The 24,490-nt window shown below is 48.6% G+C and overlaps 2 long non-coding RNA genes across 3 annotated transcripts; both read right to left on the reverse strand.

The window, feature by feature from the left end:
* Positions 1 to 1,791: 1,791 nt before the first annotated feature.
* On the reverse strand, positions 1,792 to 5,055 carry LOC127314748 (uncharacterized). Of its 2 annotated transcripts, XR_011749116.1 has the most exons (5): positions 4,431 to 5,055; positions 4,270 to 4,340; positions 4,062 to 4,174; positions 3,475 to 3,559; positions 1,792 to 2,176 (listed from the first exon to the last, which is right to left on the reverse strand). It is a non-coding gene; the product is annotated as an uncharacterized lncRNA (long non-coding RNA). The 2 variants fall into 2 exon arrangements; XR_007859852.2 differs by having other exon boundaries at positions 1,792 to 3,559.
* A 13,906-nt stretch (positions 5,056 to 18,961) lies between these two features.
* Positions 18,962 to 22,083, reverse strand: LOC139834020 (uncharacterized). Its single transcript, XR_011749396.1, has 5 exons — positions 21,458 to 22,083; positions 21,297 to 21,367; positions 21,089 to 21,201; positions 20,502 to 20,586; positions 18,962 to 19,207 (listed from the first exon to the last, which is right to left on the reverse strand). It is a non-coding gene; the product is annotated as an uncharacterized lncRNA (long non-coding RNA).
* Between the last annotated feature and the right edge of the window lie 2,407 nt (positions 22,084 to 24,490).

Raw genomic sequence — 24,490 nt, forward strand, 5'->3', positions numbered from 1 at the left:
CAAGAATATTAGCTTGCCTTGGTTGGTGTACTGGTCAAAGTGGTCTTCCTCCTCCTGGTAGTAGACCTCCTCCTCCTGGTACTCCTCAGTACTAGCGTCTAAAAACGGATACGAGGTAACAATCACCAAACAAGGTTCAATAGCTAGACTAAGCACACAATGGATCCACACAAACTATTCTAGCATCATTACACACCTAACATATTAGTTGAATTGGTTTTCCTTCTTTAAGAAAAATAATTTCCTCTCATTATAAATATAGATTAAAGTTTCTATTTAGTTCTTGGAGGAATTAATTTCCTCTCATTGAAGCTTGTTAAGATTTAATCTCCTCAAATGAGTGATGTATGAACCCATGTTGACTAAGGTCAACCATTCATAATCCTCATTTGGGGAAATGATTTAAATGAGGTAGAAGACCTCATACCATTTAACCATACCACTTAAGATTTAACATCACCAAGTAATTCAGTGTGAGAGTAAGTATACCAAGGTCACAACCTCATATGAAGTTACTTGGGACAAGATTTAAATGAGGGCAAACACCTCATATGATTTATTATATAGTTTTGGACAATATCATTTGACTAGAATAGCCATATAGTCCTTTATTTCAACTAGGCCATGATCACACAAAGTAACCATGCCATATTTTTACATAATCAGTTAGAGTATGTGAAATTTGATCTATGAGAGTTGAAATCAACTCAATAGCATTTTTGGTTGATTTTTAATAATTGTTTGAAGTTGCAAAAGTCTCTGCCTTGTTATTTTTGTAACATTAATTCTACAAAGAATCTCCTGATGAGACCAGTGTAGTTGGATAGATATTTTCTCTAGCTTTTTAACCATATGCAGTTCATTAAATTTTGTTGAGCCAATTTGATTTTATTCAAATTTGAACACAGCATATGTAAGCAAATTTTGAATTAACAGAAAATAGGATTTGAATTAAACGGGCCGGCGGGAAAACTAACTGGGCCTAATTCATTTAAACAGCACAAATGCCAGCCCACCACGCGTCCAGCACGCGTGGGCTGCCTGATAGGTGGGGGCCACTCGTCAGCCACTCTTTAGCACGTGAAGCGGTACGAGGGCTGCGAGGCGTTGGATTAGAACCAGATCCGACGGATCTCGTTCGTCGTCGTCGCCGGCGAGAAGACCTCACTAGCGCAGCGCAGGTAGGGGGTCAGAGGGCTCACCGTGGCTCTAGCAAGGGTGGGCAGTGTGCGCGGTGAAGGTGTAGTCGACGGCGAAGCTCCGGGTACCGGCGGCGTCTCCGGGGAGGGCTCCAATCGACGGCGAGCTTCCGCGGCGGCTCACGGCAGTGGTGATGAAATTGGGTGGCTCCAGTGGCTAATCGAGGCGGGGGAGTAGTCGAGGAGGTCGAGGGAGGTGAGGTGAGTGCGGTGGTGTGAAGAAATCGACGAGGGAGGTGCTCTATTTATAATGGCTGAGTGGTGCCGTGGGTGTTGCGGCAAGTCGACCATGGCGTGGGTTCTCCGACGGCGTAGGGATGTAGGCGAGGGCGGCGTCCTGTTCCGCGTGTCCAGGCGGTCCTCTGGGCAGCGTCGGCTAGGCTAGGCGGTGCCCAACGCTGTTGGGTGGTCGCGGAGTACTGCGCGGCAGTGGCGGGAGGCGGTCGTCGTCTCCGGCAACGGCGGGCGGGGGTCGGCGTCGCGAGCGTGTCTGGTGGGTTCGCGGTGTCGTGAAGAGGTGCTGCGCGAGAGAGAGGGTCCAGGGGTGGCGCGAGGTGGCGAGGCGACATGTCTGCTGTGCGTGCCCGTGGGCGTGTGTGACGCCCCGGAACCGGTACCCTGAGGATCCCAGCGAACCCGCCGAAATCCGCACGATATCGATTCCGACACGCCCTCCGACACGACGTGCGCGACAAAGCACACGTGATGCCAGAGGAATTACCACGAGTAGTAACATTACAACAGGTTTACAATAGAGCCCACAAGAACATATATTACAACAACGACTCCACGAGTCAAGATACAAATATACAATACAAAGATCCAAATCATACAGAAGATCGAATACGTCCGAGTACGGACAAGATACAAATTGGACTAAGAGTCCTGAAGATAAACGATGGCGTCCATAACCCTGCCCAGGCCAAGCCGGAAGGGTAACCTTGCTAACGTCGTCTTCATCGAACATATCTTCATACCTGCCCGGTTATATCCCGTAGAAGCAGCAATAAGTACGGGTTCGTACTTAACAAGACTTCAAGACGTATAAGCATTCGTCAACCAGTCGTCCTTTGTACTTGAGGCACGCAGGGGACTTAGAGGACGCAAGAGGAACGTCATAGGCAATATGGTGGGGTTAAGCGGCAGCGCGCAAGCACTAAAAACCTATAGAGACACTCTACAACATTCGTCTAATCAGAGAAGGTGAGAGAGCGCACAACTAACAGTTCTATACTCTGCAAACATAACACAGCCGATACTTTCCCCCTTCGCAAAGAAGTACTTACAAAGGCACCCACACGGTTGTCAAGTTTTAACCATTTATTATTGAAGTTGTGCTAACTTACTACACAAGTTATTATGATTGAAACAACATGTGTAAGTTGTCTATGGTCAAGTCATACAGCTCCAAGTCGTCCATAACCGCGGACGCGGCTTATCGATAAGATTGTAACCCTGCAGGGGTGCCCAAATGTGCCCACACGCACGCTCAACCCACTTACGACAGGTGGATATCACGACACGCACTCTCCTTCACTACAACAATGTCCAGGAAGCCACCTAACTAAGTTAAACCCGTATCAGAGTCCGGCCGTGCTCCGAAGCGGACTCAGCTATTGCGACTGCGTGCTAGGTGGACAGTGCCCAGCGGGATGACCACTTCGCAGTGGCACCGCATCCTACGAGCGTGCAAGAGACAACGGGGTTACAAGGCACATAGCTTCCCCAAAACTAACATCATATCATCTGACCACAAAGAAACAAGCTTGCACGCCCGGGAGAAACAAAACCTTCAAACTAGTTGTGGCCACTGGACAAAGATGTAGATTCCGGCAGTGGTCGAGGGGAGACCCGGTAAGCATACCCACGTGTGGTTAGAGCGCTCAGTCTCGGAACAGATAACAAGAACTCGGGGTCCTAAGATATTTAGAAAACACAAGTGAGCCGTCACAAAACGAGCAGCTGACCCACCGATGCCTCCGCTAAACAATTATCAACAACTAAAGTAACCATGATTCTTCCCAACATATAACCCGATAAGATAACAATAAAGGTAACGAGATAAAACAGCACTAGCATGCACTACGACTCGCAAGGGCAGACTCGATAACCAAACAATAGCCGTAGGAGGTGGTGGTGGCAATATGGGCTGCTTGAGGTAACAAGTGGAAAGGACATGTGACAAGAACGCAACTTAAGGATAGCATGAGGGAGAAGGCAAAATAAAATAGGTGAGCGACTTCTGCAGGGGCAGGAGTATAAGGGAAATGCTTGCCTGTTAAAGCTTGCCGAGGGACATCCGGAGAACTTGGCGTATCTCACTGCACCACTTCGTGATCCTATCCGGGAAGAAGCAAATGCTGGAACACACATCGGATGCAAATCTTACTACTACGGCAGAAAAATCGGCATGCTCATGATATGGTATGCATGCATGACATGGCAAACATGATGCGGCGATGCAACTTATCCAAATTAATCGAAGTCGGAACCCCGGACACACAAATTAGGTTGGAGTTGCATTTTCTATCGTCAAATTTAAGGGTGGATTAGCATGGTACAACATGGCAAGGGTGCGCTACTTCAAAGTTAAACGGAGCGGGGAAACCATAGTCGGCGTCCGAAATACTCCGCATATATGTTAGGTGGTATGCACGAACTATCACGTCTCGACATGATGCAAGATGCAAACAGGCATATGGATGGCATATTCATGTTCCTTATGTTTTTCTGATCAATTTTCATATAAAATATATTTTATTTCGAGTTACGGTTTGTGAGATATGATTTTTGCAAGATATAAATATGTGCAGCAATTTTCAGGAAAAACAGAAAAAAGGGCCAGGACGAACTGGGTCGGACCTGCGCTGTCCTGGGCCGGAACTGGTCAGCTTTGGCGTGAGATTGGGCTGGGCCGCACTGGGCGTTGATCAGGGACGGAGGATCTGGGCCGAGGCCCGTCGGTGCTGCCAGATCTGATTCAAGAAACAAGAGAACAAAAGAAAAAGGCTTAACTAGCCAGAAGTGGGAATTGAACCCAGGATCTCCACGGGCTGTCAAGGGAACGAACCAGCTAGGCTGCTTGCTGATGTTGAAATTGGAGAGGCCCTAAGCAAAAAGAAGCTTCTCTCTGCGCTAGATCTGGAGTAAAAACAAGGAAAAAGGTTGGATTATTTCGCCAGGGTGAGGATTCGAACCAAAGATGTACAGATCGAGGAGTAGAGGACGAACCATTGAGCTGCTGTTAGGTTCGTGTCAAAAGGAAGGTGCGGAGCAAGTTGAACCAAGCGGAGGCAGAGCTCAGGCATGGCGTTCATGGCGGAGGCCCTGGTTGAAGAGGAACTTGACGGCTGCGTGCGAAACAGGACGAGCGCGAGAGCGTCGAGGGTGCGCCTGGTCACGGAACAGCCGGAGGTAAGCTCGGTTTGGCCAGAGGAGGACGAGGGCGCCAGAATCGAAGAAGAAGCACACCGACCGGCGCGGAGAATCGGCGACCGTGCGCTTGATTAGAGGGCTCCCGGCTCGATTCCTTATACCCAGACGAAGAGAACGACGAGGCGCATCTAACGGTGGTTTTAGCTCGGCGAGGGGCGGTCTGTAGCGGCGGCGCCATGGCGGGGAGGATGGTGGCAGTGTTCTTCGTTGGTCACAGAGAAGATGAAACAAAACAAGAGGAGAGATGGGAGGCGGCGGCGCGAGGGAGGAGAAACACTAGGGTTTCTGTGGCTCGGATGGGGATTAAAAGAGAGGTGGAGGGAGTGGTTGTGGGGGAGACAGCGACCGGGGAAAGGCGAGCACGAGAGGCTCGTGCCTCTACCGAAGAAGACGACAACAGGAAGAAGAGTGGAGGAGCGAAGGGGTATGCAGGGCTGCTCGGGTTGAAGGGGTATGGGCTAGGTGCGGTGTTGGGCCAGAAGAAGAGAAGGAAGAAAGCTGGGATGGGGAGAGGAGGTGGGCGCTGGGCCTGCGGTGGGAAGAGGGAAAAGGGAGAGGGATGGGCCTGTAGAGAGAGAGGCCTGGTTAGATGGGTTAGGGTTTTCTGTTTTTATTTCGAAAATCCTTTTCTTTTATTTTTCAAACTGTTTTGAAAACCAAATTGAAACCATACCACAATAGCACCACTTTATTTTGAAAGATAGATAGTTTTGGTGTTAGGGTTTGTTGAATGAAAAAGACAAGGGGAGGTTTATTAAATAAACCATACAAGAGCGAAACAAAATATGTTAGGGTTTATAAAATAGTTTTTATTTTATTTTGTGAAACCATGGATGATATGATGCATGATGCATGATGATGCACAAAATAAAAACAACAAACAATTTTAATTAGGGGTGCTATCCTGGGCCGTTACAATCGACACCACTAACAAGGAACCTCGCCGCGAGGTTCCACCTCAAGGTACGGGGGAGAGAGGTGAACTATCGGGTCTTCAGGCGACGTGTCGAGCTCCTCGACACCACTAACAAGAATTCTTGCTCCAGGCTGATCGGCAACACCACCGACAAGAAGTCGTTGTTCCGCTGTTGATGATGCGCTTCCATCGGGATCCTCCGAAGATCGGACCTATTAGGATAAGGCAAAGATCGTCCAACCCGCATAGAGACCTAAGACTCAGAGAACTCAGATAAGAGAGAAGACTCAAAACTCGCAAAGGTAAGAGGAGAAAGAATATAGATAAGGAGAAAAACAGAGCTAATCAGATCTATCCAACGAGTTTTCAAAAAATAGTTTTGACACTAGACACAACGTCCGCTGGCAAGGTTATCCTACATGCTGGACTAGTGGGGTATCGTCAACCTGAGGCTCTGATACCAACTTGTGACGCCCCGAAACCGGTACCCTGAGGATCCCAGCGAACCCGCCGAAATCCGCACGATATCGATTCCGACACGCCCTCCGACACGACGTGCGCGACAAAGCACACGTGATGCCAGAGGAATTACCACGAGTAGTAACATTACAACAGGTTTACAATAGAGCTCACAAGAACATATATTACAACAACGACTCCACGAGTCAAGATACAAATATACAATACAAAGATCCAAATCATACAGAAGATCGAATACGTCCGAGTACGGACAAGATACAAATTGGACTAAGAGTCCTGAAGATAAACACTACTAGGAAAAGGCCTACCGCCGGCGAACCTAAAAGGCCCATTGCCGGCGCACCACGAGCCCGCCGGTGCGAACGCGCCGGTGATAAATGGCCACTTCTTGGCGCACCGAGCGATCTTGCGGCGATATGTCGGCTTGCTGGCGCACCACCCAAGCTTCGCCCAAAGCCAAATTCCACCGGCGCACGTGCGGTGCGCCGGCGATAGGTCTTCCGGCCTTTGGCGCATGCCACGTGCGCCGGTAGTAGGGCATTTAGGTGCGCCGGTAATTATATTCAAAAATTCATATTACAGCTTTTTTCTAGCATATTACAATACATATTTGACAGCAGTATATATTTACAACGCAGTTCATATTTAGACAGCATTACATGCAATATGAGAAGCACATAGAGAGCCAAGTTTCATTTCGGTATCAATACACAATTACGCAAGTCTCGTTCCGGAATGTGTTGATTCATACAACACATGTGCATATGCAACACCGAACGACGAAGTTTCACAAAGTTAGAAGTCTCGGTACATAGTCGTCACAAGTATCGTCATACACCTCACAATGTAGGTCCTAACCTAAACTACAATCACATAGAACATGACCAACATGGTCATGATGACCATCATCACGAAGGCCATGGTCTTCATCCGGTTCCTCCTCATGTCCCTCATCTCTCCCGCTAGATAACGGGCGTATCTTCCTTCCGCCTCCACCCTACTGGGGTATCCCTTGTAGCTGTTGCCCCGAAACGGTGCACCTGTCTCCGACGGTCCTCCCGATCGTCGTAGACTCCAGAACCCTCCCCTTGTACACGACATATGTCGTCGGCATCTCCATTCACAAGACAAGTAAAACGTTAGTACCAATGCAATGAACAAGTGCCAACTTAAATAAGAGACAAGTAGTATGAACTAAATAGCATGTGCCTCATACTTTGTTGGTCGAAATAAATAATAACATACAGGGATGGGGTCAGTGAGGCTAGGTAGGATGCACAATAGATTGATATTTGTGGCCATCACACCAAGCCTCACTAGCCCCACCCCGGAGTGTACAAGTGACCGAACATTTTAATCATCGGCCAATGCAATTAAGAAGTGCGAACTCAAATAGAAGACAAGTAGTACGAATTAAATAGCGTGCCTCATACTTTGTCGGTCGAAACAAATATTAACATCCGGGGATGGAGTCGGTGAGGCTAGGTAGGATGCACAATAGATTGATACTTGTGGCCGTCGCACCAAGGCTCACGGCTCCACCCCGAGTGTACGAGTGACCGAACATTCTAATCATCGGAGAACTCCAAATACGAGGCAAGTAGTGGTCGAGTAAATGCAAATAATTATTAAGCCATGTACGCCATAATCTTGAAATATATAGCAAAGTAAATGAAACTATAGACACATGTTCACATGCACATTCATACAACTAAATAAAAGCAACTAGTCGATTCTATGGGAATATATAGCAATTATTACGGTACGGAAGTTCAAGGACATATCGTTCAAGCTTTAGCAAGTGTTCCCGTCGTAGGATCGGGTTGTACGCCTAGGGGGAATGGACGGCGGCCATCAAGCGAGTTGAACGGCCTCTCAAAGCACGCGACATCTCCAAGCGGAGTTCTATCTCGTCATTAGGTGGTAGACCGTAGCCGTAGAAGAACTCGCTGCACCTATTGTTGACATCCTGCGGGATTATCGTGCAAATGAAGCTGTGGATGCGACCCCAGTTCTTTCTAATCTCTCTATCGGGGACATCCGCCATGTTTGCAAACCTGTTTACGAGATTCTCTGCGGCAACATGTCATCTGCGTACTTTATGTACTCCTGCATCTCGAAGGATGGCGTACCACGCGTCCATCCCATTGTCGGGTGTCGGCGCACGAGGCGGGGAAGTTGATTGTGTGGGTTAAGACCAAGCCTCCTCGGGATTTCCTCTCTACTTTGAGGGGCTGCCTTGTTGGCGAAGCCGGTGAGAGCATCATTGAGAAGGGCATTGATGTGGGTGTAGTCTTTCTTGTGGTCCCTACCCGAGTCGAGATAGGCGCATGCGAGTGTTGCGGGTGCACGACGATGAGGGTGCAGAACTTGTCTCTGCGGAAAACACACGGATTAACCTTTGGAAATGCAAATGGAGATATAGGATAGAATGGTAATGGGGGACTAGCGAGTGATTACTTACTCGGGGAAGTAAGGGATGAGAATGGCGCCCTTTTAATGTTCGCCGGCATGAAATCCTCGACTGTTGGGTGGCAATCGCCGATCCCCGGCGTTGCGAGATGATGCTCTCCCGCATATAGAAGGGGTCCATTATCGCGATGGTCGGCGTCTCCTCCTTAACAATGCGGGCGAGACAAGCTAAGAGCAACTAGGCGAACCACACTAAAGTGGAGCGCTTGCATGCGATAGATGCGAAGATGTCGTTGAACCGGATGAAGCACAAGTCCGCGGGGTACTTCTCGACGAAGTTCATGCCAGTTGGCACCTTCGCCACCAAGAGAGGGTAACCAGGATCTTTTGATTTGAGAAGAAGGTTCTCCACATGCAAGACAGTCTCATGCAAGCTCCTCATATCCGGGGTGAGTTTCTTCACGACATGCTCCGGTAGCATCGGTTGACCCAAGTGATGCAGAGGTCGCCAATTGTTTCGCAACTTGTCAAGGAGTGGGACCTTGTCCTTGGATTTGGCCGCCGCCGCCTTGTCTTGGGCGTCCTTCTTATTTTGCCTCTTCCTCTTCTTGGGTTGTACTGATGGACCCTCCATGGCCGTAGTGGCCGTAGCACGGTGTGTGTTTGGGCTCAACATATTTTTTGACGGTGGCGGTGGCGACCTCCTCGGGATTTTCCTCCTCGGTAGTTTCTTGAGAATCGAACGACTTCTTGTAGCACACATATTTCAAGCCGGCGCATCCTCATGGACAACTTGTGAAGACGTAGGAATATCCCATTGGAAGTTGTCACGTTCGTATTCCTCGGCCTCTCGGCGCAGTGCTGTTGTGGTGGGGCGGCCCGACCTCTCGGCGCGGTGGCCGTTACGGTGGGGCGATGACCACGGGCGCCGGCCGGGCTGTCGTGGAGGGACGGCGACATGTGGCGCCGCAAGGTGCTTGTCTTTGCTTGCCGTCGACCCCGAGTAGGTGTTGATCCGAATTAGGGTCTTCGGCCATAGCGATGCCCAACCCTTCAGTGAGGCCAGATTCAACGGGCTATCGTCATCGGCACCATGCGGTTGATTAGGAGGAAACAAATCCTCATAGCCCGGTAACGCCCGATCCACTTCAACCTGGTAAACGTCATCCGCGATATCTCGTGTGTGCCACTTCTTATCCAGGGGCCGAAGGATGGACCCCCTCGCGACGTCTTTGAGTTCGTCGTTTACTCTCATCAAGAAGGTGCATGGCGTCGAGAGCGCCTGCGAGAACATGTGTATGGCGTTAGAGAGAGGGCAAGGATGACGAAACTAATATATTAACTTGATGTACACATTAGTTAATTACCGTGAGGGCGTTGAGCTCGGCTAATGTCGACGGGCCAGCACATGCGGCGGCGGGCGTGCAAGTGGCGGAGGGGCTGCTACCCGGCATGGACGGTGAATCCCTAGCACCCGGCGGCATTGCCGGCGGCGGGAGGAGTCTCCATTATAACATTGTCATTGCGGCGTGACGGCGGCACCATCGAGTTCTTCTGTAGTTGAAGCTAACCACTTGCATTTTCGGGGGGGGGGCCTTGTTTGCCACCCTCATACCACGCTTGTAGAGCGTTGAAATCTGCTTGGACTGAAGCGGCGACTTTAGCTTTGACTTCAGGTACGAGTGTAGCTTTGAGTTGCGGTACCAGTTGCGGTACCAAACCAGCTTGGACTTGGGCTAGGATTGACTCCCTCATTTCCTAAGCCTCCCGCTGCTTCCTCTCATTACGCGCATTTTTATCGGCCGCAGACGACAAGCCATAGTGACCATGCTTGTAGCACAATGCAGGCGCCGACCACACGGCCTCTATGCGGCCTTCTCGTCGGTGAATGCTCATTAACGATGTTTAGCGCCCGTACGAGAGGCTTGTCCCATGCTACCCTGCCCGTCGACGCCTGGGACGAGGAGCCTTCGTCACCTTGAGAAAGTCTTTGTCTTTCTTCTTCCTGCGGAAGAAACGCGAACCATTTAGAAATGTTGCTACTATTATATGAACGATACTTGATCTAATTAATCCGGTAAATTGCTTACCAGTTTTCTCCAACGCCGAGGACCTTCGGTCGTTCGTGAACCAAATTATGTCGGTTACGACCTTCGGGTCCGTGACAAGTTCCCCGGTTAGTTTCTTCTTATGGTACCGGGACCTGATGAATCTTCTTTCAAGCGGGTCCTTGTACTTGAGCCAGGGGTTCTCAATGCCGGCATTTACATACGCCTCGTCCTCCTTCGCCCAATAGGACTCCTTTCCCTCGTACCCACGGCTCCCAAGGTTGTGGTTGCCGATGTTAAGCTCCCGCATTTCCTTCCCCCACAACTCGCGATTCTTGGTTGCTTGTAGCTCTTCATTGGCCACAAAAGCATCAAAGTCCGCCTGGGTGACATGCGGAAAGGCGGAGTGGACCTCTTCGAAACCTTTGCCCTCAGCAATCAGCTTCCGCACCATGTACTTATAGGCTGTGAGGTGTTTGGTGAACTTCGGAGGGCTTGTGAGTTCACAATGTTGTTGGTTTGATGACCGGAGGCGTAGTCGCCTAGGAACTTGTATCGTGCGTGCAACCTCGCAATGAGCCGGGCTCGCAAAGGCGCTTTGCTCTCGGCTCGGAGGTCCGTCTCGTTGAGATTGACGACCTCTCGGAGGATACATGCCGATTGGTTGCCGTACCCCTTGGCAACATCCTTAGGCTCCACCGGCAAACCAGCGGCGGGGTCCACCTCTATGATTGTGTCTCTGCCGGTGCCGACCGTGTTTTGGCGCCTTGCCTTCCGCGGCCTCTTGGCTCCACTTGTCCCGGTGCCACTACTCCCGGCGGCGCCGCTAGGATCGTCGCCGCTTGTCTCGCCGCCACCCCCGGCGGCGCCGGTTGCCTCATCGCCGCTAGGCTCGTAGGTACTACCCCCGGCGGCATCGCTTGCCTCGTTGCCGCTCGGCTCGTCGGCACTACCCCCGGCGGCATCCTCCATCTCATGGTCCTCGTCGCCGCCAACACCGGCGGCCTCGGCATCCTCCTCCGTCCTAAAGAAGTGCCTATTGTAGTGCTCCTCTAACTCTTCTTGAGACGACATGGTGGCTTGCACTAATAGAAGATGAAAAAGAGTTAGAATTCACGGAAAAATTCGGCATGACCTTTGCTAAAAATTGGTCATGCCGAGTGCTAGAATTGCCGGAACGGAAATGAATCGACATTCGGCACTCAATAGCAACTCAATCCACGTGTAATGAAATGCAATTCACATATATATAGCCATGAACACCATAACCATCACCATAAACGAGAGACAATATAACTTGACCATTACGGTAGGGGAGCGACTTGATTTTCATTTTCATTTCACCATAACCATCATAATACATAATAATAACTACTATTGCGGTTTGTTAGTTTGTATGATCTTCAAGTGATTTATTTTGACATAATATAAGTGATTTAGTTTGTATCTTTGTTTAACTTCTTCTAAAGTTATTAACCTCCTATTTATCTGTCCCCTAAGCCCTACGAAGCAGTGAAGCAACCTTACATCAATATGATTAATTGAAAAAAAGGAAGCACTTGAATATAGGGAAAAAAGCAAAGAAAACAAATAAAGAAGCGATACGATGATACACATAACTACACAAGAGTGCAAGCAACGACACCATTATTTCCCACACGAAGTTATTGTACGCAAGACACAACCTATTTCTTGATATCCGATCAGGCAGTCAATACAAATAAGAAAGAAATACATGCAAATTGATTTGTTCGGACATTTTGATTTCTAACATCTTTAGCTGACCACTTGTGCGTTTTGCATCATTTCGGCAGCAATTTACACATTTATAACACGTCTTGGTCTTTCTCCATATTGCACAATACTTGCCGACAAGACAAGGCATACTTCCAAATGGTACGGGAGCAAAAAACGGTAGGGACCAACTTATGTCAAAATAAATCACTTGAAGATCATACAAAATAACTCTCAACCGAGTCAACTTAATCACTTATATTACGGTAGGGGAGCAGCTTGATTTTCATTTTCATTTCATCATAACCATCAATAACTTGCTAGCATTTTATTATGATGCCAAACCACAAGAAAATGATCCCGAAATAGCACTTACAAGATTTAACCACTAGCTAGCTAGTGGTAGCACATCATCAACATCGACACTTAAAAGAATGAATTGAACCGAAATTTCAGCCAACCAAACATCTATAGAATTTATAGAATAGGATGAACATCTATTCTCCAACAAGTTAAATGAACCAAGCATTTGTGAGATGGCTCTGTAGATGAACTAGGTGCATTAGAAATACATGTTATTCTCCAACAGGTTATTCATTTTCATTTAAATGAAATGAAAAACTAACATACTGCCTAGTGCCTAGTTCTTCTCCAACAATCATTTCATTTTCTTTTTTCACCATGTATTCTAGTCTGTAAAAAAATGAGCATGCAAAAATGAACCAGAGCATGCAAAATCTCAACTTGAGATACCAAGCATTTTGATTAACCAACTAAATCAACCAAGAGGAGTAGCATGACCATTTTTCATCACTTTTTTAAATGAACCGAGAGAATGAATCCTCCAACTTGGCGGCATTTACAATTTTTTGCATTTTATTATTGTTATGAGCATCGGCATGCCCACGAGGACCAATAAGCGATGGCAGTTTTATCTCATTGCTTAAACCAACCATGAATTAAAATAGCACAAAGGCCCACATGAGCTTCTTACTAAAGAAAAATGTGAAATTAAAATAGCACTTCTGTTTGATTGAATGCCAGAGCTCGTCCATAATCATGGACTTGATAATTGAAAGAATGCCAGAGCTCCTCCATAATCAATAGATGCACCTTTGGTTTAATTCGTAACACACTAAATATGTGTGGATGAATAAAATCATCCAAATAGGGGAACGAGAGAATGAATTAAACACTAAAGTGCTCATTTCATCATTTTTGAAATGAACCGAGAGAATGAAACCTACACTAAACCGGTAGCTACAACATTTTTTAAAAAATTGCATTAGGTACATGCCCCATTTGCAAGCATCTAAGCATCAAATTCAATAGCAAAACCAATTTAGCGATAGGTAAATGCCCCATTTTATTTTCATAATGCAAGCATTGGCAAGCATACGAGCATCATTTCATTTGATTTTCATTTTAATTTTTCTTCCGCAAGCAATTCTATGTACAAATTTTCGGTGAGCTACGCAAGAACTAATGCAAGAAGGGAGCTACTTGAAGAACTAGAATTAGGGCGAGAGAGGGAAGGAAGAGGGGGATGGAGAGGGGAAGGAAGAGGTCGGGGAAGGGAGAGGGGTTCTTACGAACGGTGATGGTGGCGACGCCCTGCTGCTCCTCTCAGTGGCGTGGGACGACGGCGAAGGGGCGCGGATCGATGGCGGCTCCTCTCCTCCCTGCGCGGCGGCTCCTCTCCTCCTCCTTGCGCGGCGGCTCCTCTCCTCCTCCTTGCGCGGCGGCTCCTCTCCTCCTTGCGCGGCAGCTCCTCTCCGTGGCGTGGGACGACGGCGCGAGGGCGGATCGATGGTGGCGGAGCGAGAGATCGGACGATGGCGCGGTAGGGTTCGTCTCGATTGGGAATTGGGGAGGGAGAGAAGGGTCGTGTGGTGCGGTTAAGTCCCGAGGTATAGCCGGATCGACCTTATTGTCGGCGCACCAATTTGTTTCGTTCGCGGGGGACTATCTTACCCCGGGCTAACCAAACAGTTGGTGCGCCGGCAATAAGATCGATCCGGCTATACCTGGGAGGGAGAGAAGGGTCGTGTGGTGCGGTTAAGTCCCAGGTATAGCCGGATCGACCTTATTGTCGGCGCACCAGCTGTTTGGTTCGCCGGGGACAATCATACCCCCGGCGAACCAAACAGGTGGTGCACCGGCAATAAGATCGATCCGACTATACTGGGACTTGTCCCCCACTGGATGGCCATTTACTTTTCTATTTTTATTTTCTTTTTCTTCATTTCTTTATTTGTTTTCACTTTCTTTTATGTTTCTTTTCTTTTCCCCCAAATCCTATACAAAAATGAGTTATGCATTACAAAAATATGAGTTATGCATTGCAAAAAATATGAGTTATACATGTTGACAAACACAACATTAACACAACATTAATATTAGTTATATATTGGCCATGACCATATGAGTAGTTATGAATTACACAAAATATGAGTTATAGATTGCAAATAAAGTTTTACATCATCGATTGAGAAGAGTGTTTCGCTTTCTTCTTGCTTTTCTTGCTCGTCGTTGAATAATTTAGCCCCGTGTCGTGACTTCTTCTTTTGAAGGGTCGACCTGACCTCGGTAGCGTGGTCCTGCTTCTTCTTGTGGTGTATGTTGTCTCTTCGTCCTCGGATTCTTCCATCATTGGGTCTCCGACTTGTCCTTCTAAGTCTTCCTCGTTGGCGACTCCATCCATTCCGACGATGGTCCTCTTGCCTCTCCTCACGATAACACGGCTAGGCTTGGATGGGTCGGTTATGAAGAAGCATTGGTGCACGTGTTCTGCCAGTACCCATGGCTCATTCTGCGCGGTGGCGTTCGTGGACTTTGATTTGTTGGCTTCGGGTAGAAACATGGTGGTGAAATACCGGTCTTCTTTTCGGACGCTCTTAACCCATCTGATACGGAACATCGGCACTTTCTCCCCATTAGCTAAGCTCCCAGATTTCCTCGATTCTTCCGTAGTATCTAGTCTTTACGTCACCCGTCCAGGAATCCATCGTTACCCACGAGTTACGGTAAACACTTGTTCTTGTCTTTTTCTTAGTGTAGAATGTGTACCGTTGATATCGTACGCTTGGTAAGTCATGATGTTGGGCGCGGGGCCATGTGACAAGGCCAATACTAGTTTATCCTTGTCGAATCCATTGGTGGGGGATTAGCATCAATGTGGTCTTTGAACCGGCGCGAAAGAGGAGTTGTGCTCTCTGTATATTTACCTTCCGTCATCATCGGCTTGCCACTTTGTTCTCTATCATGGTTTTGTGCTCTTTCAACCAAGGATCGATCAAGTCAATGTGTTGTAGCGCTACTAAGTTGGCCACTGTCAAAGTCGGAAGTCCGACTGGACATGTGCACGTGCGGTTCCTTCCTTCCATTTTTGTGGCCTACTCCCTCGAACTGCGGAGGTGCTTGTTTTGAGGCAAACCAACGGGGTCCTCGATGTCTAGATAATTCATGCGTAAAGAGATGCACTCTTCGGTGAGCCGTACCTGTACGATGCTTCCATCCGGATGTGACTGTTACGAACGTATCCTTTAATGACCCCATTCATTCTTTCAAACGGCATCATGTTGTGTAAGAATGCCGGCCCTAGATCGACGATATCATCCATGATATGGACCAACGAGATGGACCATCACGTCAAAGAATGCGCGGGAAGTACATCTCCATCTCACATAGGATCACCACGATCTCTTCCTGGAGCCTTGTGAGTTTCTTCACGCTTATCGACTTAGAGTTATGACGTCGAAGAAGTTACGAGCCCGATCGGCGTTGCACGGACATGGTCATCCATTATACCTCGGATTGCAACCTGGAAGAATGCAGCGTCATCATCACGTGACGGTCATGAGACTTCATGCCGCGAAGTTTCGTTTCTTGGGGTCCATGTATCCGCTTATTAGCCCGGAGTAGCAGAAGGGCACTCGACTCCTACAAGGCAATTGAAAAATTGATCGACCTCGGCGGGACTAAAAGTGAAGCGGGGAGGGGGACGGTAATAGTCTGGCCGCTTAATCCTTTTGCGCTTCGACCGCCGTCCGCCTCCTCCTCCGATTGTCCCTCTTGGGCCGGCGGGATGAAGCTCTTCCACGATGTCCAAAACTTTCGAATGTCGTGTCTTGCTTTCGGCCCATCTTTGGTCCGGTCCGGCATGTTGAGAAGAGTGCCAAGCAAGCTCTCGCACACGTTCTTTGTAATATGCATGACATCAAGGCGGTGAGGTGTATCGAGAATTTTCCAAGACGGCAAGTCCCAAAACACGGACCTCCTTTTCCATACACCAATGAGCGGCGTCGTTTCCTTTTTCTTCTTCTTCTCTCCGGGCTTTTGACGAATCTTTCCGGCGCGAGCACTCCTTCCAACCTTTCGGTAATGTATCGATCTCTTCGCCGCTCTTCTTACGTGGAGGTCCTCGGGGTTCATTTGTACCATCGAACGGATCTCCACGCTTTCTCCACGGTCGGTTTTACGTAGCCACCTTCGATGCCCCATGTAAAGCTGTTTTCGAAGAGCGGGATCCTTACCAAGCCGCAAAAACATCGTCTCTTCCATGCACGACACATGCCTTGTGTCCATGGCACACCCGGCACGAAATGTAACCGTATCAGAGGTAGTCCTGCACCGTCGTGATCAACGCGGCTCTCAAAGGGAAATATTCTTCCGCGACGGCGTCCCATGTATCTACCCCTTCCTCCGCCCACAACGTTTCAAGCTCCTCCTTTAATAGTTCGAGATACATGTTGATATCGTTTCCTGGTTTGTGTTGGCCCTTGAATTAGCATACTCATCTGTATGTACTTCCTCTTCATGCACGGCCGGGCGGGAGGTTGTAGATCCATACAAACACGGGCCATGTGCTATGTGTCTTTGCTACGGTTTCCGAACGGATTGAATCCGTCCGTGCTCGCACCCAACTTTGATGTTTCGGGATCTGCCCCAAAACTTCCGAATTCATTGTCTAATGCTTTCCAGCTTGCATCCGAAGGGTGCATCGGCCTTGGGTGCTCAATCCGCTCTTTATCATTCAACACGCCTCCTTTCTTTCTGCGTGCCGGCGCATGAGCTTTGCTTCCTTGCGGTCGCGTAGAACCGTTGAAGCCGGGGCGAGCGGGAAGTACCACACAACTTTCCGAGGAGCTTTCTTCTTCCCTTTCTTGTACCGTTCAGCTTCACACACGGGACATTTGGTCTTGTCCATGTGCTCCTTGCGATACATGATACGGTCGTTGATGCGGGCGTGATACTTTTCGTGGGGTAAGTCGAGAGGGCACGTGATTCTCTTGGCCTCGGCTAGACTACCGGGACACGTGTTCCCGGCAGGAAGGAGATCTTTCACGTATTCCAGGATGTCGTCGACGCTTGTGTCTGTCCATCCGTGTTTCGCCTTCATCTGCAGCACATCGAGAGCTACTCTCAAGCGAGACTCCCCCAACCCGCGACCTGAGTCGTACAACGGAGTATTCGAGTCTATCTCGAGTTGCTCAAGCTTTGATTTCCGCTTGGCGCCTTTCGTCTTTTCGAGAAGCAGATCTTGAAGATGAGGGTCCCGCACGGCTGAAGCTAGCGGCACCTCTTCATCGTCGTCAAGGTTATTGTCGTCGTCAAGGTTATCGTCCTGTGCGACAAGCTCTTCATCGTCATCAATATCATGATGCCCTCCTTCTTCTTGACCATTATTACCACTGCTGCCGTCGCCCCATTGACCTCCGCGCCATCATCACTCATCCATTGAGTGTGTCCATGCATGAAACCATTAGTGAGCGGTGCCCACGCAATTTGCCTGAATACGGGTCAACCCATTTCCCTCGTTTGCATCTCCGGCACGGACACAATACCTCCGTGCGGTTATTTTCATACATGTCGATGATCGCGTGTTTCAGATATCTCATCACGATGCTTTCACTCATCTCGATAACCATTATCGCCTGCGTGGTAAGATTACATAATTGATTAGAACCATGCATTCGTCGGTATAGTTTTCACGGAAAATTTCGGCATGACCTTCCTACACGGTAGGACACAGGAGCGCCAGAAATGTGCCGAAACGGAAACTTAAAGAATCAACATTTCGGCGCAACGTTGGCAACTCATTTTCAACGCCAACAACACACACAAGCACAAGCACAAACACAACATATATATATGCCACACACGAGCTTTGCTTCAAATTAATGTCCAATATACGTTGATTTCATTCCTCAATTTGTTCATTAATCACCTATTGGTTTGATATACTCGTCAACAAGATCGAGACGTCGCGCCGCTACCACGGCGTATGGAAGCCGACTTTCTAGATCTAGATCTAGATTGAGCGGTCAATGCGGGATAGTAGATCTAGATCTACATAGGGGGATGTGGGAGATGCATGTAGGAAGGGAAGATTTGGTAAAAAAATATAATTTTGTTTGGTCAAATTGGCTAAATCTGGGATAGAAATGGGCAAAAAATAGGTGGGTTGGGAGAAGGGTCGGGTTGTGTGGAGGAGTGGAGTGGTAGTAGTGGGGGGAGTGGTTGTTGAGCGAAATAAGCGCCAGTTCTGCGCCGGCGCACCATGGCACGGGTGCGCCGTGATGTCGCCGATCCGGCTCTATCGCCGAGCCGGGCCAGAAACAACTTCGCACCGGCCCGGGAGCGCGCCGGCAATAGAAATTTACCGCCGGCGCGCTCCTGAGGCGGTCTTGTGCGCGCAATGTTCTGGGCCTGGCGAACCGGCGAGCCCACCGCCAAACTTTGTCCCCGGCGCGTCATTTCCGAAGGTGCGCCGGCAGTATGCCTCCATCGCCGGCGCGGCGGAAAAGGGGTGCGCCGGCAACACTTCCCACCGGCGCACGTGCAAGGTGGTGCGCCGGCACATATTGCCTCCACCTATAGGCTTTTTCCTAGTAGTGAAACGATGGCGTCCATAACCCTGCCCAGGCCAAGCCGGAAGGGTAACCTTGCTAACGTCGTCTTCATCGAACATATCTTCATACCTGCCCGGTTATATCCCGTAGAAGCAGCAATAAGTACGGATTCGTACTTAACAAGACTTCAAGACGTATAAGCATTCGTCAACCAGTCGTCCTTTGTACTTGAGGCACGCAGGGGACTTAGAGGACGCAAGAGGAACGTCATAGGCAATATGGTGGGGTTAAGCGGCAGCGCGCAAGCACTAAAAACCTATAGAGACACTCTACAACATTCGTCTAATCAGAGAAGGTGAGAGAGCGCACAACTAACAGTTCTATACTCTGCAAACATAACACAGCCGATACTTTCCCCCTTCGCAAAGAAATACTTACAAAGGCACCCACACGGTTGTCAAGTTTTAACCATTTATTATTGAAGTTGTGCTAACTTACTACACAAGTTATTATGATTGAAACAACATGTGTAAGTTGTCTATGGTCAAGTCATACAGCTCCAAGTCGTCCATAACCGCGGACGCGGCTTATCGATAAGATTGTAACCCTGCAGGGGTGCCCAAATGTGCCCACACGCACGCTCAACCCACTTACGACAGGTGGATATCACGACACGCACTCTCCTTCACTACAACAATGTCCAGGAAGCCACCTAACTAAGTTAAACCCGTATCAGAGTCCGGCCGTGCTCCGAAGCGGACTCAGCTATTGCGACTGCGTGCTAGGTGGACAGTGCCCAGCGGGATGACCACTTCACAGTGGCACCGCATCCTACGAGCGTGCAAGAGACAACGGGGTTACAAGGCACATAGCTTCCCCAAAACTAACATCATATCATCTGACCACAAAGAAACAAGCTTGCACGCCCGGGAGAAACAAAACCTTCAAACTAGTTGTGGCCACTGGACAAAGATGTAGATTCCGGCAGTGGTCGAGGGGAGACCCGGTAAGCATACCCACGTGTGGTTAGAGCGCTCAGTCTCGGAACAGATAACAAGAACTCGGGGTCCTAAGATATTTAGAAAAAACAAGTGAGCCGTCACAAAACGAGCAGCTGACCCACCGATGCCTCCGCTAAACAATTATCAACAACTAAAGTAACCATGATTCTTCCCAACATATAACCCGATAAGATAACAATAAAGGTAATGAGATAAAACAGCACTAGCATGCACTACGACTCGCAAGGGCAGACTCGATAACCAAACAATAGCCGTAGGAGGTGGTGGTGGCAATATGGGCTGCTTGAGGTAACAAGTGGAAAGGACACGTGACAAGAACGCAACTTAAGGATAGCATGAGGGAGAAGGCAAAATAAAATAGGTGAGCGACTTGCGGGCGGGAGTATAAGGGAAATGCTTGCCTGTTAAAGCTTGCCGAGGGACATCCGGAGAACTTGGCGTATCTCACTGCACCACTTCGTGATCCTATCCGGGAAGAAGCAAATGCTGGAACACACATCGGATGCAAATCTTACTACTACGGCAGAAGAATCGGCATGCTCATGATATGGTATGCATGCATGACATGGCAAACATGATGCGGCGATGCAACTTATCCAAATTAATCGAAGTCGGAACCCCGGACACACAAATTAGGTTGGAGTTGCATTTTCTATCATCAAATTTAAGGGTGGATTAGCATGGTACAACATGGCAAGGGTGCGCTACTTCAAAGTTAAACGGAGCGGGGAAACCATAGTCGGCGTCCGAAATACTCCGCATATATGTTAGGTGGTATGCACGAACTATCACGTCTCGACATGATGCAAGATGCAAACAGGCATATGGATGACATATTCATGTTCCTTATGTTTTTCTGATCAATTTTCATATAAAATATATTTTATTTCGAGTTACGGTTTGTGAGATATGATTTTTGCAAGATATAAATATGTGCAGCAATTTTCAGGAAAAACAGAAAAAAGGGCCAGGACGAACTGGGTCGGACCTGCGCTGTCCTGGGCCGGAACTGGTCAGCTTTGGCGTGAGATTGGGCTGGGCCGCACTGGGCGTTGATCAGGGACGGAGGATCTGGGCCGAGGCCCCTCGGTGCTGCCAGATCTGATTCAGGAAACAAGAGAACAAAAGAAAAAGGGTTAATTAGCCAGAAGTGGGAATTGAACCCAGGATCTCCACGGGCTGTCAAGGGAACGAACCAGCTAGGCTGCTTGCTGATGTTGAAATTGGAGAGGCCCTAAGCAAAAAGAAGCTTCTCTCTGCGCTAGATCTGGAGTAAAAACAAGGAAAAAGGTTGGATTATTTCGCCAGGGTGAGGATTCGAACCAAAGATGTACAGATCGAGGAGTAGAGGACGAACCATTGAGCTGCTGTTAAGTTCGTGTCAAAAGGAAGGTGCGGAGCAAGTTGAACCAAGCGGAGGCAGAGCTCAGGCATGGCGTTCATGGCGGAGGACCTGGTTGAAGAAGAACTTGACGGCTGCGTGCGAAACAGGACGAGCGCGAGAGCGTCGAGGGTGCGCCTGGTCACGGAACAGCCGGAGGTAAGCTCGGTTTGGCCAGAGGAGGACGAGGGCGGCCGGAATCGAAGAAGAAGCACACCGACCGGCGCGGAGAATCGGCGACCGTGCGCTTGATTAGAGGGCTCCCGGCTCGATTCCTTATACCCAGACGAAGAGAACGACGAGGCGCATCTAACGGTGGTTTTAGCTCGGCGAGGGGCGGTCTGTAGCGGCGGCGCCATGGCGGGGAGGATGGTGGCAGTGTTCTTCGTTGGTCACAGAGAAGATGAAACAAAACAAGAGGAGAGATGGGAGGCGGCGGCGCGAGGGAGGAGAAACACTAGGGTTTCTGTGGCTCGGATGGGGATTAAAAGAGAGGTGGAGGGAGTGGTTGTGGGGGAGACAGCGACCGGGGAAAGGCGAGCACGAGAGGCTCGTGCCTCTACCGAAGAAGACGACAACAGGAAGAAGAGTGGAGGAGCGAAGGGGTATGCAGGGCTGCTCGGGTTGAAGGGGAGAATGCTCCCTAGCGCGCGCGCGCTCCGTACATACGGTTCGCTGAAGCTTTCCTACCGTGGGCTTGGCCCGTTAATCGCGAACGAGGGAGCCAGAGTTGATCACGATTCATGAGCGAGCGCACAAACTGCCAGGCTGGCCGCTGTGCCTTGAAGCAATGAATCCCCGTACGTGCATGCCTGTTCCCTGTGCGGTTTCGTTGGTTGACTTCCCTTTTTCATTCTACCACTACATGTACGTCTTTATTTTTTTCTTTTTTGTTCTTCTTTCATTTCTTTTTCTTTTTCATGTTATCATTCATCTTTGTTTCATTTCTTCTTTCCTTTATTTTTTTCTTTTTTCTTCTTTCTTACTATACATTCTTTTATAAATGTACAACTTCTTGTTATTTTATTTCTTCTTTCTTACATTTTTTTATTAATTTTTCTTTTCTAATTTTTTATTTTTTTGTTTTATTTCTTTTTTCCATCTAGGCCGTTATTCCATGTAGGTCGTTGTTCCGCTCCGTGTAGATCGTTGTTTCCCTTTTTCTAGGCCATTGTTCCCCTCCGTGTCGGTCGCTGTTCCCCTCCGCCTAGGCCGTTGTTCCCTTCTGTGTAGGTCGTTGTTCCGCTCCGTGTAGGTCGTTGTTCCCCTCCGTATCGATCATTGTTCCCCTCCGTCTAGTTCGTTGTTCCCTTCCGTGTAGGTCGTTGTTCCGCTTCGTGTAGGTCGTTGTTCCGCTCCGTGTAGATCGTTGTTTCCCTTTTCTAGGCCATTGTTCCCCTCCATCTAGGTCGTTGTTCCCTTTCGTGTAGGTCGTTTGTTCCGCTCCGTGTAGGTCGTTGTTTCCCTTTTTCTAGGACATTTGTTCCCCTCTGTGTTGGTCGTTGTTCCCCTTCGTCTCGGTCGTTGTTCTCTTTCGTGTAGGTCGTTGTTAAAACTCAGGTGTAGGTCGTTGTTTCCCTTTTCCTAGTACATTGTTTCCCTCCGTGTCGATCGATGTTCCTCTCCGTCTAGGCCGTTGTTCCCTTCCGTGTAGGTTGTTGTTCCGCTCCGTGTTGGTTATTGTTCCGCTCTGTGTAGGTCATTGTTTCCCTTTTTCTATGCCATTGTTCCCCTTTGTGTCGGTCGTTGTTCCCCTCCGTCTAGGTCGTTGTTCCCTTGTGTCTAGTCTCTTGTTACTCTCCATCTAGGTTGTTATTCTCCACCATGTAATCTATTGTTCCCCCTCCATTTAATTTGTTGTTCCCATCTGTCTACTGTGTAGTTACCCTCTGTCTATTTTGTTGTTCATATCTGTCTAGGTTGTTGTTCCCATCTGTCTAGTGTGTCGTTCCCCTCTGTCTATTTTGTTGTTCCCACCCGTCTAGATTGTTGTTCCCATCTTTCTAGTGTGTCGTTCCCCATCGTCTATTTTGTTGTTCCCACCCGTTTAGGTTGTTGTTCCCATCTTTCTAGTGTGTTGTTCCTCTCCGTCTATTTTCGTTGTTCCCTAGTGTAGAGTGAGTTGTTCTGAAAATTTGGTTCCTTTTGTTCCGCACCGTCTACAATGTTGTTCCCCTCTGTATAGGCTCATGTTCCCCACCGTCTACGATGTTTCCCCTCCGTCTAGGCAGTTGTTCCCCTCCGTCCAGACTCCTATTCCCCACCATCTACGATGTTGTTCCCCTCCGTCTAGGCAGTTGTTCCCCTCCGTCCAGGCTCCTGTTCCCCACCGTCTACGATGTTGTTCCCCTCCGTCTAGGCAGTTGTTCCCCTTCATCCAGGCTCCTGCTCCCCACCGTCTAGGCAGTTGTTCCCCTTCGTCCAGGCTCTTGTTCCCACCATCTACAATGTTGTTCCCCTCCATCTAGGAAGTTGTTCCCCTCCGTTCAGGCTCCTGTTCCCCACCGTCTACGATGTTGAACAATATTTGTTTTTTTCGGACGACAAATTCTCGTTCCATGAGATTCCTGTGTTGAACAATTTTTAATCCAGACTTCTAGCTTTATTTTTCTGTTTTATGCCGGTCTTTCTTTTTTCATTTCGTACAGATTAGTCTAGCTAGCGATCCACGCTATTTTTATTTCCATGTGTGTGCAAATTATATATGTGTTAATCTCTCCAATCATTAAGTATGTAGTCAGATCTGCACGGCACCGTCCCATTCTCGATATGTCTTTCTTTTCTATACTTCGGCGTGGCCGCGTGTGATCGTGTCGTACTATTTTGTTTTTCAAACAGATCGTATCGTACTATTATTTTCCTACCAGGCAACACACGCGCTGCACTAATCTAGCATCACGTACACCTCGTCCACTACATAAAGCAAAACACGCGCTGCACTAGTTTTTTCGTTCGAGAAAGCTAGCTAGTGTTATTTCTAAATCATAGTTTACCATAAAATAATAGCTA

This window comes from Lolium perenne, chromosome 7 (assembly GCF_019359855.2).
Source record: "Lolium perenne isolate Kyuss_39 chromosome 7, Kyuss_2.0, whole genome shotgun sequence".
In the NCBI taxonomy this organism is placed as follows: domain Eukaryota; kingdom Viridiplantae; phylum Streptophyta; class Magnoliopsida; order Poales; family Poaceae; genus Lolium; species Lolium perenne.